Raw genomic sequence first — 13,353 nt, 5'->3', positions numbered from 1 at the left:
AGGTAAGGGCAACAAGTAGAATTGAAAAGAGATAGATTTTGGCTCAAAATGTAAGGGAAAAATTTCATAATAATTAGAGCTTTACCAAAGTGGAAAGTGTTGACAAAGGAGACAGCAAATTTCCTCTCAGAGACTAAACCCCAGCACAATCTCATTTGCTTAATAATCTGGGTTTTGATAGAGATCTTTAAAGGAAGGCTGAATAACAACTTGTCAGATTTGTTGTAGAAGAGATTCTGGACAGGTAGGCAATGCAGAGGATATAATACTGGACTCGGAGTCAGGAAGACTCATCATCCTGAGTTCAAGGATAGTCTCAGACATTTTCTAAATGTGTGATTATGGACAACTCACTTAACCCTGCTTGTCTCAGTTTCCTTGTCTGTAAAATGATCTGGAGAAGAAAATAGCAATATTTTTGCTAAGAAAATTCCAAATGGGGTCTTTTCTAGCTTAGATGGAGAGGAAGAGCAGAATTCCATAGATCACTGAGAAATTTATTAACTTAAATTTAGTTGGTCAATCATTGTGTTTGAACCAAATTAAGTCTGGCCTCTATCTTCTTTGTAATTGATGACAGTAATTAGGTAATTTCAGTCTTTCTTGGAGAACCAAAAGTAGAAAGATGTTGAAAGAATACTATAGGAGATAGAGTAGGACCTTCTGAGGCTTAGGGGTATTGTAAGGCTGGTGCCATGCTTAGGCTAAGGGGGAAAATAGTCATTATGTATTTTATTTTATTTTGTTTTAGGTTTTTGCAAGGCAAATGGGGTTAAGTGGCTTGCCCAAGGCCACACAGCTAGGTAATTATTAAGTGTCTGAGACTGGATTTGAACCCAGGTACTCCTGACTCCAAGGCCGGTGCTTTTATCCACTATGCCACCTAGCCGCTCCATTATGTATTTTTAAAAACAGATGACAGCGCTTCAGTATTGCCCCAACTTTTTCTGGATTTGGGTAAATTATTATAAGATTGTAAATTTGAGAAGTAAGAAAAATAGCTCAAAGACAATGTTGCATAATAAATTTTTATACAAAATTGAAAACTTTATTATTTAATATCTATAAATGAACTTAGTAAATTTGTTTCAGAATGGAGTTTTTTAAATTGATAGTACTTTTTGTTAAAGTAAAAATGACTTAAGTGGTCTGCTTCACTAAATGGTATATCCACCCCCCCATTGCTTCTCCTTTTCATTGTTCTCTTATAAAATCATAGTGATGAAACAGCAAGATTTCTAAAGCTTTTTTTGCATTGATTTTACATGTAGAATGAGGCTACTAATTCATGCTATAGAGAACTTTATTAACTTCTGCAATGATACACAATCCACTCTATCCACAACCTCTTTACATTGCCAAAGGTTATAAGAAAATTCCCAAGCTTGAGAAAAAAAATATTTCTCTTTGGGTCTGAGTTGGATCAGTCAGATTTGTGTAAGGCATCTGTGAGGGGCAAAGTGCTGACTTTTCAGAAACATAGTGCTAAATTAGTCTAAGCCATAGGCCTCAGTTTCTATTTCTCAAGAATCAGGTGAATGTGGGAACCCGGATCTCCAGCTAGAAAAATCATGTCACCCTAAACTTTTAAGATGTAAACAAAAACTAACTTTCCTGGGAATGCTCAGATATACTCCCCTTCTCTTCGGACCATCAAGTTTGACCAATTGTCGTAAGGGTCGGCAGAAAAGGTGGGGGGAAATGGGTTGGATTTTGTGGGGTTTTTTTAACCCTGCTTCAGCTTCCCTAATTTGGCTTTTCCTGCCCTCTCTCTCTCTCTCATAGAGAGATAGGAACTGCCCCCACTTCTTGCAAGAACCGAATTACATTTTAACTCTTTGCTGCCACTTTGAGAGGACTCTGAGTAGTCATTTTGGGTTAGGGTTTAAATTCCCTGCACAGTTTTGGGGTGCTCATCTTGGGATAGTGGTCTTAGGGAGAGATGTTGCTGACGAGACAGTTCAGAGAGCTGGGGAAGGAAATCTTGGAGGTCCGAAAGGTATGTTATTAATAATATTAAAGATCCCTTCATACATCTCTCCACCATCTTTTACCAATAAAGAAAAGCAGAAAATGTTGGACCTGGGGGCTAAGGAGTCCGATAAGGGGCATTGGCATTTGCCTGATAGATGGGAAGTGCTGAACAAAGCAAGTATGAGACAAGTCTTGCAGACTTTACATCAAGGCAGTCATTGGAGAGTCCAGAATCTGTGTGACGCAGTCTTATCCAAGTATGTATCACCTGGCCTCCATACAATAGCTAGGCAATTGGTAGATGGGTGTCTCATTTGACAAGGACAAACAGGGCTTTCTAGCACCAAATGCTGGCAGGGGGAACAGCCTCTGGGAATTCAACCCTTTCAGAGCAGACAGATGGACTTTACTGAGCTGCCTCCTGTTGGCCACCTCAAATACTTGTTGGTCATAGTAGACCATTTGACCTCCTGGGTAGAGGCCTTCCCTCTTTCAAGGGCAACTGCCCCCATGGGCAGCAAAATTCTGCTAGAACAAGTAATTCCCCAGTATGGTATGGTATGGTATGGTGGACTGGATTGATTCAGATCAAGGGAAACACTTTACCTCCAAGCCTCTCTAGTCCTTGGATCAAGCCTTGGAAATTTCCTGGGAACTATATACTCCCTGACATCCACCCTCCTCTGGCAAGGTGGAAAGAATGAATCAGGAAATTAAGAGACAGTTAACAAAGTTGTCTCTTGAGACACGATTACCTTGGACAAAATGCCTGCCCCTTGCATTGTTAAGCCTAGACAAGACATCAGGTTATCTCCTTATGAGATGTTGTATGGCCATCCATTTCTTGGCCCCATTGAACAATGGGATCCTAGTTTAGATAATAAGGATAAGTTTGTCAGGGAATATATATATAAAGGTACTGGCCCAACATTTGAAAGACATTCAACTAAAAGGACTTATTGCACAGATTCCTCCTTTAGGGTTTGCAGTCCACAAATTTGACCCAGGAGATTGGGTGTTGATCTGGACATGGAAGGAGGAAAAGTTGACTCCGAATTGGGAAGGATTGTTTCAGGTTCTCCTGACCTCAGACACTGCTGTGTGGACCCAGGAGCAAGGTTGGACCCACCATACTGGAGTAAAAAGATTTGTGAATCCACCAAAAGAATGGACTGTGGACTCTGAACCCACAAATGATTGAAACTGCATTTTAAGTGAGTAGAGGACTAATGGCCTCTCTAACACCTCTCCCAGGAGGTGGAAGATTCTTGGCATTCTCCCCTTTGTTATAATTTTGTTATCATTCCTTTGCTTACTAGCTGGTATAATTGTATATAATATAAAGGATTTCCATGTGGGACCCATTCTTGGATGTAATTGCTTTGTCACTCCCTGAGGTTGGCCTTCTTTGCTTTCTAGAATCTGGTCAAGACTACAATCCTACAGAAATGTGCCTTAGATATCATGTTCTGGGAGTGTCCCTCTTAAATTTGAGCCTATTGTTATATCAGGCCTCAGTTTTAGGCACCTTCTTTGAAGAGGAAAACACTTTTCAGAACTTAATTCAAACCAATGCTACTATTTGCAATGTAATTAACTGTTGGATTTGTGTGTGTGTGGGGGGCTCAAGGATTGAGCACGTGGCCATGGGTGCCGGTTCCAGTTGAACCTGTTTGGTTATTGAGTAAAAAGTCCTTAGTACATAGTGGAACTGGATTTTGGAATGAGAAAGAACACCAATGACCACTGGCAGAATCCGTGACAGGGAGATATTGCCTTAAGCAAATTGGGAAGGGACTTGACTTAGGACAAAATAGTTGCAGGTGGACTTTCTCTGCTAAGGTTGACAATATACAATTAGTGCCAGATTTCAGTAGGTACCAGGCCCTTGGGATAGGACCTGTGTACAGTGTAATGATGGCCCCTGGGTTAGATATCATACTGGAAAAATGGATGAGAATCATTGTCAATATATACTCACTGGAGTGGGAAGATGCAAAGGTGACCTATCCATAGCAGAATGTAAAAAATATAATCAGAACAATGATCCAAAGTTGGAGATGTGTAAACAACTTTGGATGGAAAGGGTTCTTTATTACTTTTTGGAGTGCCTGAAATAGAGGTGGAGAACCTTGCATTGAGAGATGTAGCTGGGAGGTAGGGCCACAATTGTGAAAATGTCAGTACAAAGATGATGAGCAGATGAGGTGTGATGGAGGCCCCTCTAGGGGATCAGGATATGCAGTATTACCCTGTAACAGAGTATAATCAGATCAGGATTTTCCAGAAAAAGAATCCGGCCCTCCTAAAAGGGCATTATTGGGTATGTAGGCAAACAGCCTATACACACCTCCCATTAAATTGGACAGGGATCTGCTATATAGGATTAATTAGACCTAAGTTCTTTTTCCTCCCAGATCAAATAGGAAGTTCTTTAGGTATTCAATTATATGATGACATAGGAAACCAGAAACGGAGTATAGATACTTCTCTATTGATAACTGGAGATGCTAATGGTTGGGGGAATGCCTGGCCCCTACAAAGGATAGTTAAGGAGTATGGCCCTGCTATGTGGGCACAAGATGGAAGTTGGGGTTACAGGAAATCAATCTATATGTTAAATAGAACCACTAGACTTCAGGCTGCAGTGGAAATTATAACTAATCAAACAGCAAAGGCACTGGACTTACTGGCAGAGGAGATCACCCAAACTAGGGAAGCTGTACTACAACACAGATTAGTGTTAGATTATCTGTTGTCCGAGGAAGGGGATGTTTGTGGAAAATTGAATTTGTCCACTTGCTGTATGAAAATTGATGACAATGGAAAATTGGTGAAGGAGATCACCACAGAAATTAGGAAAAATAACTCATGTCCCTGTCCAGACTTGGAACTTTCCCTTTAATACTTCATGGTGGGCCTGGTTCAGAGGGAGCTGGTGGCATCAATTAGTATAGTACTGACTTCTAGTATTAGAAGTCTTGATAACCCTCCCTGCCTGTATACCATGTATGATACGGTTGGTTACTAGTACAGTTCATAAAATCCTCCCTCAAGTACTTTTGGCTGAAGAACAAGCCCAAATGCTGATGTTAAGGAGAGAAGGTTGGACTCCTATGAGCCGAGATGGTGGAGATGTAGAAATTGAACAGCATTGTGAGGAGTTATTACAAAAATCCAAGCAGAACAGGGGATAGAATGGGTGAAAAGTCAGCAGAGAATATAATAAATAAGAGGAGGGATTGTGAGGGGCAAAGTGCTGACTTTTCAGAAACATGGTGCTAAATTAGTCTAAGCCATAGGCCTCAGTTTCTATTTCTCAAGAATCAGGTGAACATGGAAACCTGGATCTCCAGCTAGAAAAATCATGTCACCCTAACCTTATAAGATGTAATCAAAGACTAACTTTCCTGGGGACGCTCAGGTATACTCCCCTTCTCTTTGGACCATCAAGTTTGACCAATTGTTGTAAGGGTTAGCAGAAAAGAGGAGGGGGAATGGGTTGTGGTTTTTGTGTGCTTTTTTTTTTTTTATCCCTGCTGAAGCTTCTGTAATTTGGCTTTTCCTGCTCTCTCTCTCATAGAGAGTTAGGAACTGCCCCGCTTCTTGCAAGAACTGAATTACATTTTAACTCTTTGCTGCCACTTTGAGAGGACTCTGAGTAGTCATTCTGAATTGGGGTTTAAATTCCCTGCACACATCCATAGGTTCTAGGCAAGAAATTGCACACCCTGGGTCTTCATTTTAATTATAGGACACTAAAACGTCACTATACTCTCAGTAATTTAGCACAAAACGAAGACCTATGTGCCCTGGTATAAAATTATTTTGATATTGAAATATGTAAAATTATTTTCATAAAATATTCAAAAATTACTCATTGGATTCTCCCAGCTCACCCACATAACATCCTTTCTCTAGTCCTGACTCCGGTCACTGCCCATTTAAGTCTAACCTTCATCTAGTACAAGATCATTTGCTTTACCCAAATTCTGATTGTATTGGCTATTTTCATCCACATCCACATCATTTTTATTAGACTTTGAAACATCTTTTTATCTCCCAATATTTAATGAAGTATTTTGCACCTAATACTTGTCTAAAGGGAAGCCTCTATAAGACTAGTTATTTTATTTACAAGTTGTCTCACCCATTAGAATGTAAGATTTTTGATGGTAGGGACTTTCTATCTTTGAATGTTTGTTTCCTGATTGAATGGTTTTAGGAAAGGAGAGGAGAAAAAGGAGCAATACAGTAGGTGGGGGGAGGGGGTTATATAAGAGGAAGGTGAGGGGAGAAGATGGAAACAGTGATAGGATAGTGCAGAAGAATCAAGACAGGATAGATAAAAGGAGATTAAAGAAAAAAGGGAATAGAACTCATCTGAACAATATACTTATTCATAATAGAATATTGATGATCTCAAGGAACCAATTCGGTATCAAATAAAGGTTACATTAAGTTCAATAAAGGCCTCACTTAGAGTTCACCTAGTTCAACTCCCTTAATTTACAGATGAGAAAACTCAGGCAGAAAAAATAAATGACTTACAGTCATAAAGTCAGACCTTTCTGAGGTTTAAGTAAAATCTTGACTCCCTACTAAATACTTTTCCACTAAAATAAGAATGTGTGCTATTACTAGTTGGGCAATATATGAATTATTGTGAAATAATTTCAATAAAGGAATAAACTTCAATGAGGAAAAAAATTAGATTAATTGGAACTTTCCATTGCCCCAGAATTCTGAATCATAGAATGAATGATGTGGTTGTACAAATGGGTGTATGTTGTAAAGAGGCAAATTGAGGCTTCCAGAATGATAAAAATTCCTAGTAATTGAGACTATGTCAAAGTAGAATGGGCTCCCCCTAGAAATCTTTAAGCTGTGGAAGTGATTAAAAAAAGGACTCTTGTAGTAGGCCTCTGAAGTTTCATACAACTCTAAGATTCTATGATAGCACAAACAAAATTTGAAAGAACATACTTCATCTAATTGAGGTGGGAAGGAGGAAAACAACTTATTCTAAGGACTTTGATCTTAAAAACCTATAAGAATGCTGCTGCTAATCACATTAAATACTTTCCCCTCCCTCCTTACCATCCATTAAAACAGGTTCAGCTAATTTTTTTAGAATTTCATTGATTTGTATGTGCCTGAAAATAATGTAATTGCATATCTTAAAATTAAAAACAAAACAAAACATGGAATTAAAAGTGATTTTTACAGTATATGGAATATATTCACTTTTTAAATTAAAATAAAATTTGTAAATGTAACAATTCAGCAAAGAAAGGTACCTAGAGTAAGAGATACTCAAAATGTATTTTAAGATGAGGAAAAAAAGAAAGGATCAATAATAGCCTAGACTTAAAGCAAGCATATTATCAAGTCACATTTTTTCTAAAGGGGGTCAACTTTCCTTTGGAATTGGCTTGATCAGTAACTTTAATTTTCAAAAAAAATTTTGGCAAAGATGTACACCTATTATTAATGCAAGTCTAATTTCTTTGAAATTATGGGGGATAATTTGGACAGGAAAATGGCTCAAAAGTAGAAAACCCAAGTTCTAAGAATGAGTAAATGTAAAATAATTGAGGTTCTTCATAAATCTTTTGGTATTGGTAAAATCCATCACTTTATAAACCATCTAGAAGGAGGAGAAATTGAATATTATAACCTTTGAGGATTAAATTCAAGAAGATTTCACAAGATCATGTGAAACAAACCAGGCAAAGCACTGTCTGTGAAAGTTAGTACAATGAATTTAGAATGAGATTATCTAACATTGAATTTGCAAATAACATGGTAGGCTTTGAGAACCAACTATAATGAAAAAAAAGGGTGCTCTAAATTATTGCTGATTAGAGAAATGCAAATTTAAATAACTATGAGGAACCTCAGCACACTTAGAGTGGCTAAAGAGACAAAAAAAGGACAAATATTGGAGAGGATGTGGGAAAATTGAGACACTAATGCACTACCAATTAAACTATTCTGGAGAACAATTTGAAACTAAGTCCAAAGGGCAATAAAATTATGCATATCCTTTGATCCAGCAATACCACCACTAGGTCTGTATCCCAAAGAGATCACAAAAAAGGGGAAAAAAGACTTATGTGTTTAAAAAATATTTATAGCAGCTCTTTTTGTAGTGGCAAAGAATTGAAAATTGAGGGGATGCCTATTTGCTGTCATGTCTCAAGAAAAACAAACAAGTACTGTAGAAGTTAGAGTGGTGAATTAGAAAACAAAAAGTGAGAGGTTCAAGTTACATTTGATTAGGAGAATTGCACATAGCAGGAACTTAATAAATGTTTGTTGGTCAATTGTTATAAACTTTACACATTTTCACATGTTTCAGATGCTTTCCTAATCACTGGTTGAGATGAACAATGAATTGTTGTCATTTCAATCATGTCCAACACTTCATGAGCCCATTTGGGATTTTCTTTGCAAAGATATTGAAGTGGTTTGCCATTTCTTTCTCCAACTCATTTTATAGATGAAAAAACTGAGGCAAACAGGAATAGGTGAGTTGCTCAGGGGCACACAGCTATTAGAAATCTAAGGTCAGAATTGAACTTGGGAAGATGAATCTTCCTATCTCTAGGTCTGGCACTATTCACTGTACCACCTAACTGCCCCTGAAGTAGGAATTACTAATACAGTAACCTTCAAATGCTACTCCCAGGGGGTCTAGATGAGGTGTCCTGGGGGATGTCCAAAGGGTGAGTTTTGGGCACTTCAAAGACCCTAGTCATCTGGGACTTAGGTAGAAGTAGCTTCTAATATAAGAGAAAAACACAGGACTTTATTTCGCCACCTTGTGTACCCAAATATACTGTATACCTGAGAAGGTATGACAATATATTGGGGAGCTCTGAAAGAAAGGATAAAAAAGCTTATTGCTATCATCAGTATCTTCCAGAATGGTGCAATTGGGTGTAGGCAAATAGAAACTTAAAACTGCAATCCTGCCCCTCCCAGCCTCTGCTCAAGAAACTCTGCTGACTCTCCTTTAGGTGGGAGTGGGGAACCTTTTTTTTCAGTCAAAGGTCATTTAGATATTTATAGCATCCTTCTTGGGCCATTTAAAATTATCAATTTAAAAATTGGCCTGCTATATTTGGTCAAACATTTAATTGATTCACCCCTAAAAGCTCCTAGATTTATTGAATTTCAAATTCCACCTGTGGTTGTCTTGGCAGTGCCAAATAATGTCATGTGGATTATATGCCCAAAGAACATTTCCTGCCCCTGATTTATAGGATAAAAAAACTCTTTTGTTTGGTATTCAAAGTACTTCATATTTTGGCTTTAACATGTCTTTACAGGCCAACTTCAAATTACTTCCTCTCCCACTCTCTAGTCATTTTAACCTACTTTTTGTTTCAACTCCTCTGTTAGGAATCTATAGTCTTTCACAACCTGCCCTGGACTTTTCTTTGTAGCACATAATACTCCCATTCAGGCACACGGGAAATTGACCTTTCTATTCTTCATCCTCAGTCTCTTAACTCTGGTCTTTTTCCCTGCCAGTCTCCCAATGCTTAGGATGCACTCCTGCCCCTTTGCTTCTTTTATTTTTCTTAAAATTTATTTAAGGAAATGGGATTAAATGACTTTACCAAGGTCACACAGCTAGGAAATTATTAAGTGTCTGAGGCAGGACTCGAACTCAGGTCCTCCTGACTCCAGGGCTGGTGGACTATCCACTGCAGCACCTAGCTGCTGCTGCCCCTGTAACTTTGCTTCTTAGAATCCCTAGCTTTCTTCAAGGCACAACTTAAAGGGTACATTCTCTATGAAGCCTTATCTTTGATTCTACTTTGTATCTATTACATGTACATATGTAATCTCTCCTGAACTGGCAACCCTCAAGGGCATGGACTGATTCTGAATCCACAGAGACTAGTGCCTAGTCAGTTTTCAACAAATGCTACTGGATTGAGTCTCTAAATTTGACCTTCCATATCTTAATTCTGAGCCTTTCACCAACTATTCTGTGCTCTTGCAATACTCTCCCTCTTAGAAGTCATAGCACCCTTTAATACAGTGCAAATGCCCAATGTACCCCTCTTCCCTTACTAATACATTCTGTACTGCCCAAATAAAATGATGCACCAACTACTTATGATTGGGGGACTGTCCTGGTTTGTTCTTTGTATCCTCAGAACCTAGTGGAGGTATGACACAAAACAGGGGCTAAATACTTAATTTTTTTCTTTTCTTTTTTCCACATTTTCTTTTAAAATATTTTTATATTTAATGTTTTCCCCAATTACATATAAGAACAGATGGAGTCTGAATGCAATTTGAGGCTTAGTGCTTTTTGAATTAAACTTCTTATTTTTACAGAAGGACAGAGACCCAGCAGTTGACTTGCCCAAGACTACAAAGATAGAATCTATATCTCAGCTATTTATCCAGTGAAATTTCACCTGCAAGTTACTCTGTACCCTCAATAGTTATTCTACATACTCTAGTAAAGGACAGATTGGTGGTTCTCTGCCCAATTTCCAACTACTCTGTTATCAGAATTAAAGGATGATTTATTTACAGCTCCTCTAGGTACCTTTATAGAAATCAGCAAAAGGATGGTGGTAGTAGGTGGAGGCACAAAGAAAGGAAGAAAAAGGGGGAAGACCTGTGGAAGGGAGAACTAAGGAGACAGAAAATAATTGCTTGTTAACTGAAAAAAATAAAATTGGAAAAAAAATCAGATCCCAAACCACCCATTTGGTTGGTGGAGGAGGGAGACAGAGAGAGGGGGTGGTGGTGCTGGTAATCGTCATGGTGGTGGAGGAGATTTGGGGAAGCAGAGTACTTACTCCAAAGCCCATTTTACTCAATCTGCCCATCTTCAGTACGTGGAATTTAGGTCATCTTAGTTGGGAAATCCTCCCCTTTTTTGTTCCCACCACCTAAGTGTTGCAAAAGCACTCTAAGTCCTCAAAATTAAGCAAGATGTGCAGTGTTTGTGTTTGTGTGTGTGTGTGTGTGTGTGTGTGTGTGTGTAAAACGTCCGAAGGAATAAAGGATAAAGTTTTCTTCTGGTCATCTAGTTACCTACATCTCCCTGAGACACCCACTAAATCACATTCTGTTTTTTCCTCTCAGGTTTGAATGGGTGATATCTTCAGCAAAGAACAAATCTGAAACTGGCATAACGAGAAAAGCGAAAAGTTTCGAGCACTGGGGGAACTCCCTTGCTGCCTTTTAATCCAACTAGCTTTGAGATTCTTGACCGAGAAACCAACCCCTGAAGCGAAGAGGAGCTTAAGAATTGTGGAGGCAAAAGCAGGAGAAGAATGTCTCACTCTTGTCCCCCTTCCCGTTCTCCCCTCTCCCCTGCCCTGGCATTTAGTCAAACATCTGTTCCCCCAGCCCGGGCACCCTCCTTTTAGCCGGAGAGAGGCTCTCACTCATGTACAAGCACGAGCACACACGGTGTCAGAGACGCCGGAGCTCCGGCTGCTCATCCATCACCTTCTCCACCACCGCGCCACTTACTTGCAGCTCTCGAAGTTCTGGGCGCAGACCGCTCCCGAAGCTCTCCCGAGTGGAAGCCGGCGCTCACACTGTCTACTCACAGCACGGGCTGTTACACCCTGCGCCTGCGCCGTAGCCTTGGACAGTTGCCCTGGAAAAGCGCCCTCAAGTTGTTGCTTTTGGACTTGGGAGCTATAGGTCATGTGAGTTCCCCAGGCCAGGCTAGCAGCAGAGGGCGCGCACTGTCTGAACTGTCCAGAACCTCTTGCAGCATCCTCCTTGTCCCCTTCTCTCTCCCCCCACCCCCCCGCCCCAAACCCTACACACTTTAAAAACAAGCATTTTTATCCTTTGGATGGGATCGACAAGAACCCTTCATAGGTAAGGAAAGGCTTCTGTGACATCCAGTCTGCACCGGGAGACAAGTCTTCTCGGCCCCCGATAGAGGCGAATCAAAAGGGGCAAAGCATTATCGAATTTCTCCATCCTAGACGTGGACGGAGGAATTCCTCAGCAATGCGTTCTCACCTGTGGGGCCCCGCAGTGCACCTGAGAGCCACTGGGTGGCACTGGCAGGCCTAAGGCTTAAGTGCAAGAAGAGAAAAGGGGGCCAGGCCCAGAGGAAGAAAGGGGGTCGGAAGGGAAGAGAGAAAACAAAGTGGTTCGCGCGGGGAGGAGTGATGGAGGACACTTAGAAGGGTCCTTAGCAAAGGAAAAAGGAGTTACTATATACTATATTCTCTGTCATTATCCCGAAAAATTAACCCAGGAATTGTTTGTTCTTTGTTGTTATTTCTTAACATATTTCCCTTCCCTTTTTCACATAAAACCATTTTACGTGAATGTGTGGTGCTGGGTCTAAGTGGGATGGAGGTTGTTCATGTGGGATTCCTATTTAATAGTGAATTCTACAGTTCATTCAACAAATCTTTATGGGATGTCTATCACTCTTAAGGCACATTTAGCCATTGTCGGGTATAAAATATGCATATTACATAAAACTGTAATACAGAGTGTTTCCTTAACTACCCAGTAGTCACAACAGGGCTACTACGAACATCACTGACAGTCTAAGAGCTTCTGAAACCTTTGAAGGAGTCAATATAGAGGGAACCTTTGGAATGGAGGATCTTGCCCATCACCCTCAGTTTTCAGATGAGGAAATTGAGACTCACAGGCAGTAAGTTAAAAAAAAATAATATTTCATCTCACATCTTTTGACTCTAAATCCATCTCTCTCTCTTTCTAGGGCATTTCTAGGGCAAAGCACTATATGGGATGCTGCGGATAATAAAGATAAAACGGAAAACACTTTCAACTCCTTTTAATTTTAGGTTAAAGGATTTAATTGTGACATATTTCTTTATTTGCTTTTGACAAACTTTTTGGTGGATAGGGCCGCTGACATTGATCATTACAGTTCAGCAACTTTTGCTGTGTCCTAATAGATCTGACCCTATTTAGCATTTAGTTCATTTTCCTTTAGACCCATACTGGCACCCTCTGGTTCCTCTCTTCATTCTCTTCCTTTCCTTCAGGTGATTGAGCAAAATCAATTCCTTCTTCTTCTCATGGAGTGGATGGAGAATGGTAATAATAGTGTAGTCATTGCAGCCTTTGGGGGTTCCCACCTTAGGGTTAGGTCTTATACAAGCTTGTGAACTTTCTTGTGATCCTGTACCTGCTTCCTGGAGATTATGGGGGAGGGGGAGTGAGTAAATATCAGAATTCTTTGACATTGATTTATGAAGGATTTTATTTGCTAGGGATTCTGTCTAGAATAGTGTGAAGTATGACAATTTGCTTTTATGGCATCTTCTTTTTCAATGTCTTGTATTAAAAAAATAAAAGTGAATGAACATAATTAAAGACTTTTATTTCAGT

At 39.6% G+C, this 13,353-nt stretch overlaps 1 protein-coding gene across 1 annotated transcript in view; it reads right to left on the bottom strand.

The window, feature by feature from the left end:
- SDR16C5 (short chain dehydrogenase/reductase family 16C member 5) overlaps positions 1-11,576 on the bottom strand; it is a 37,149-nt gene extending 25,573 nt beyond the window's left edge. Inside the window, exon 1 of the mRNA XM_074202870.1 lies at positions 11,491-11,576. The gene's annotated coding sequence lies outside the window, so the exon portion shown is untranslated. The remainder of the gene's footprint in view (positions 1-11,490) is intronic.
- Positions 11,577-13,353: the final 1,777 nt, after the last annotated feature.

Source organism: Macrotis lagotis, chromosome X (assembly GCF_037893015.1).
Source record: "Macrotis lagotis isolate mMagLag1 chromosome X, bilby.v1.9.chrom.fasta, whole genome shotgun sequence".
Classification (NCBI taxonomy): Eukaryota; Metazoa; Chordata; class Mammalia; order Peramelemorphia; family Peramelidae; genus Macrotis; species Macrotis lagotis.
Note: the sequence above shows the minus strand (reverse complement) of the source record. Positions and strands in the feature narration are given on the sequence as shown.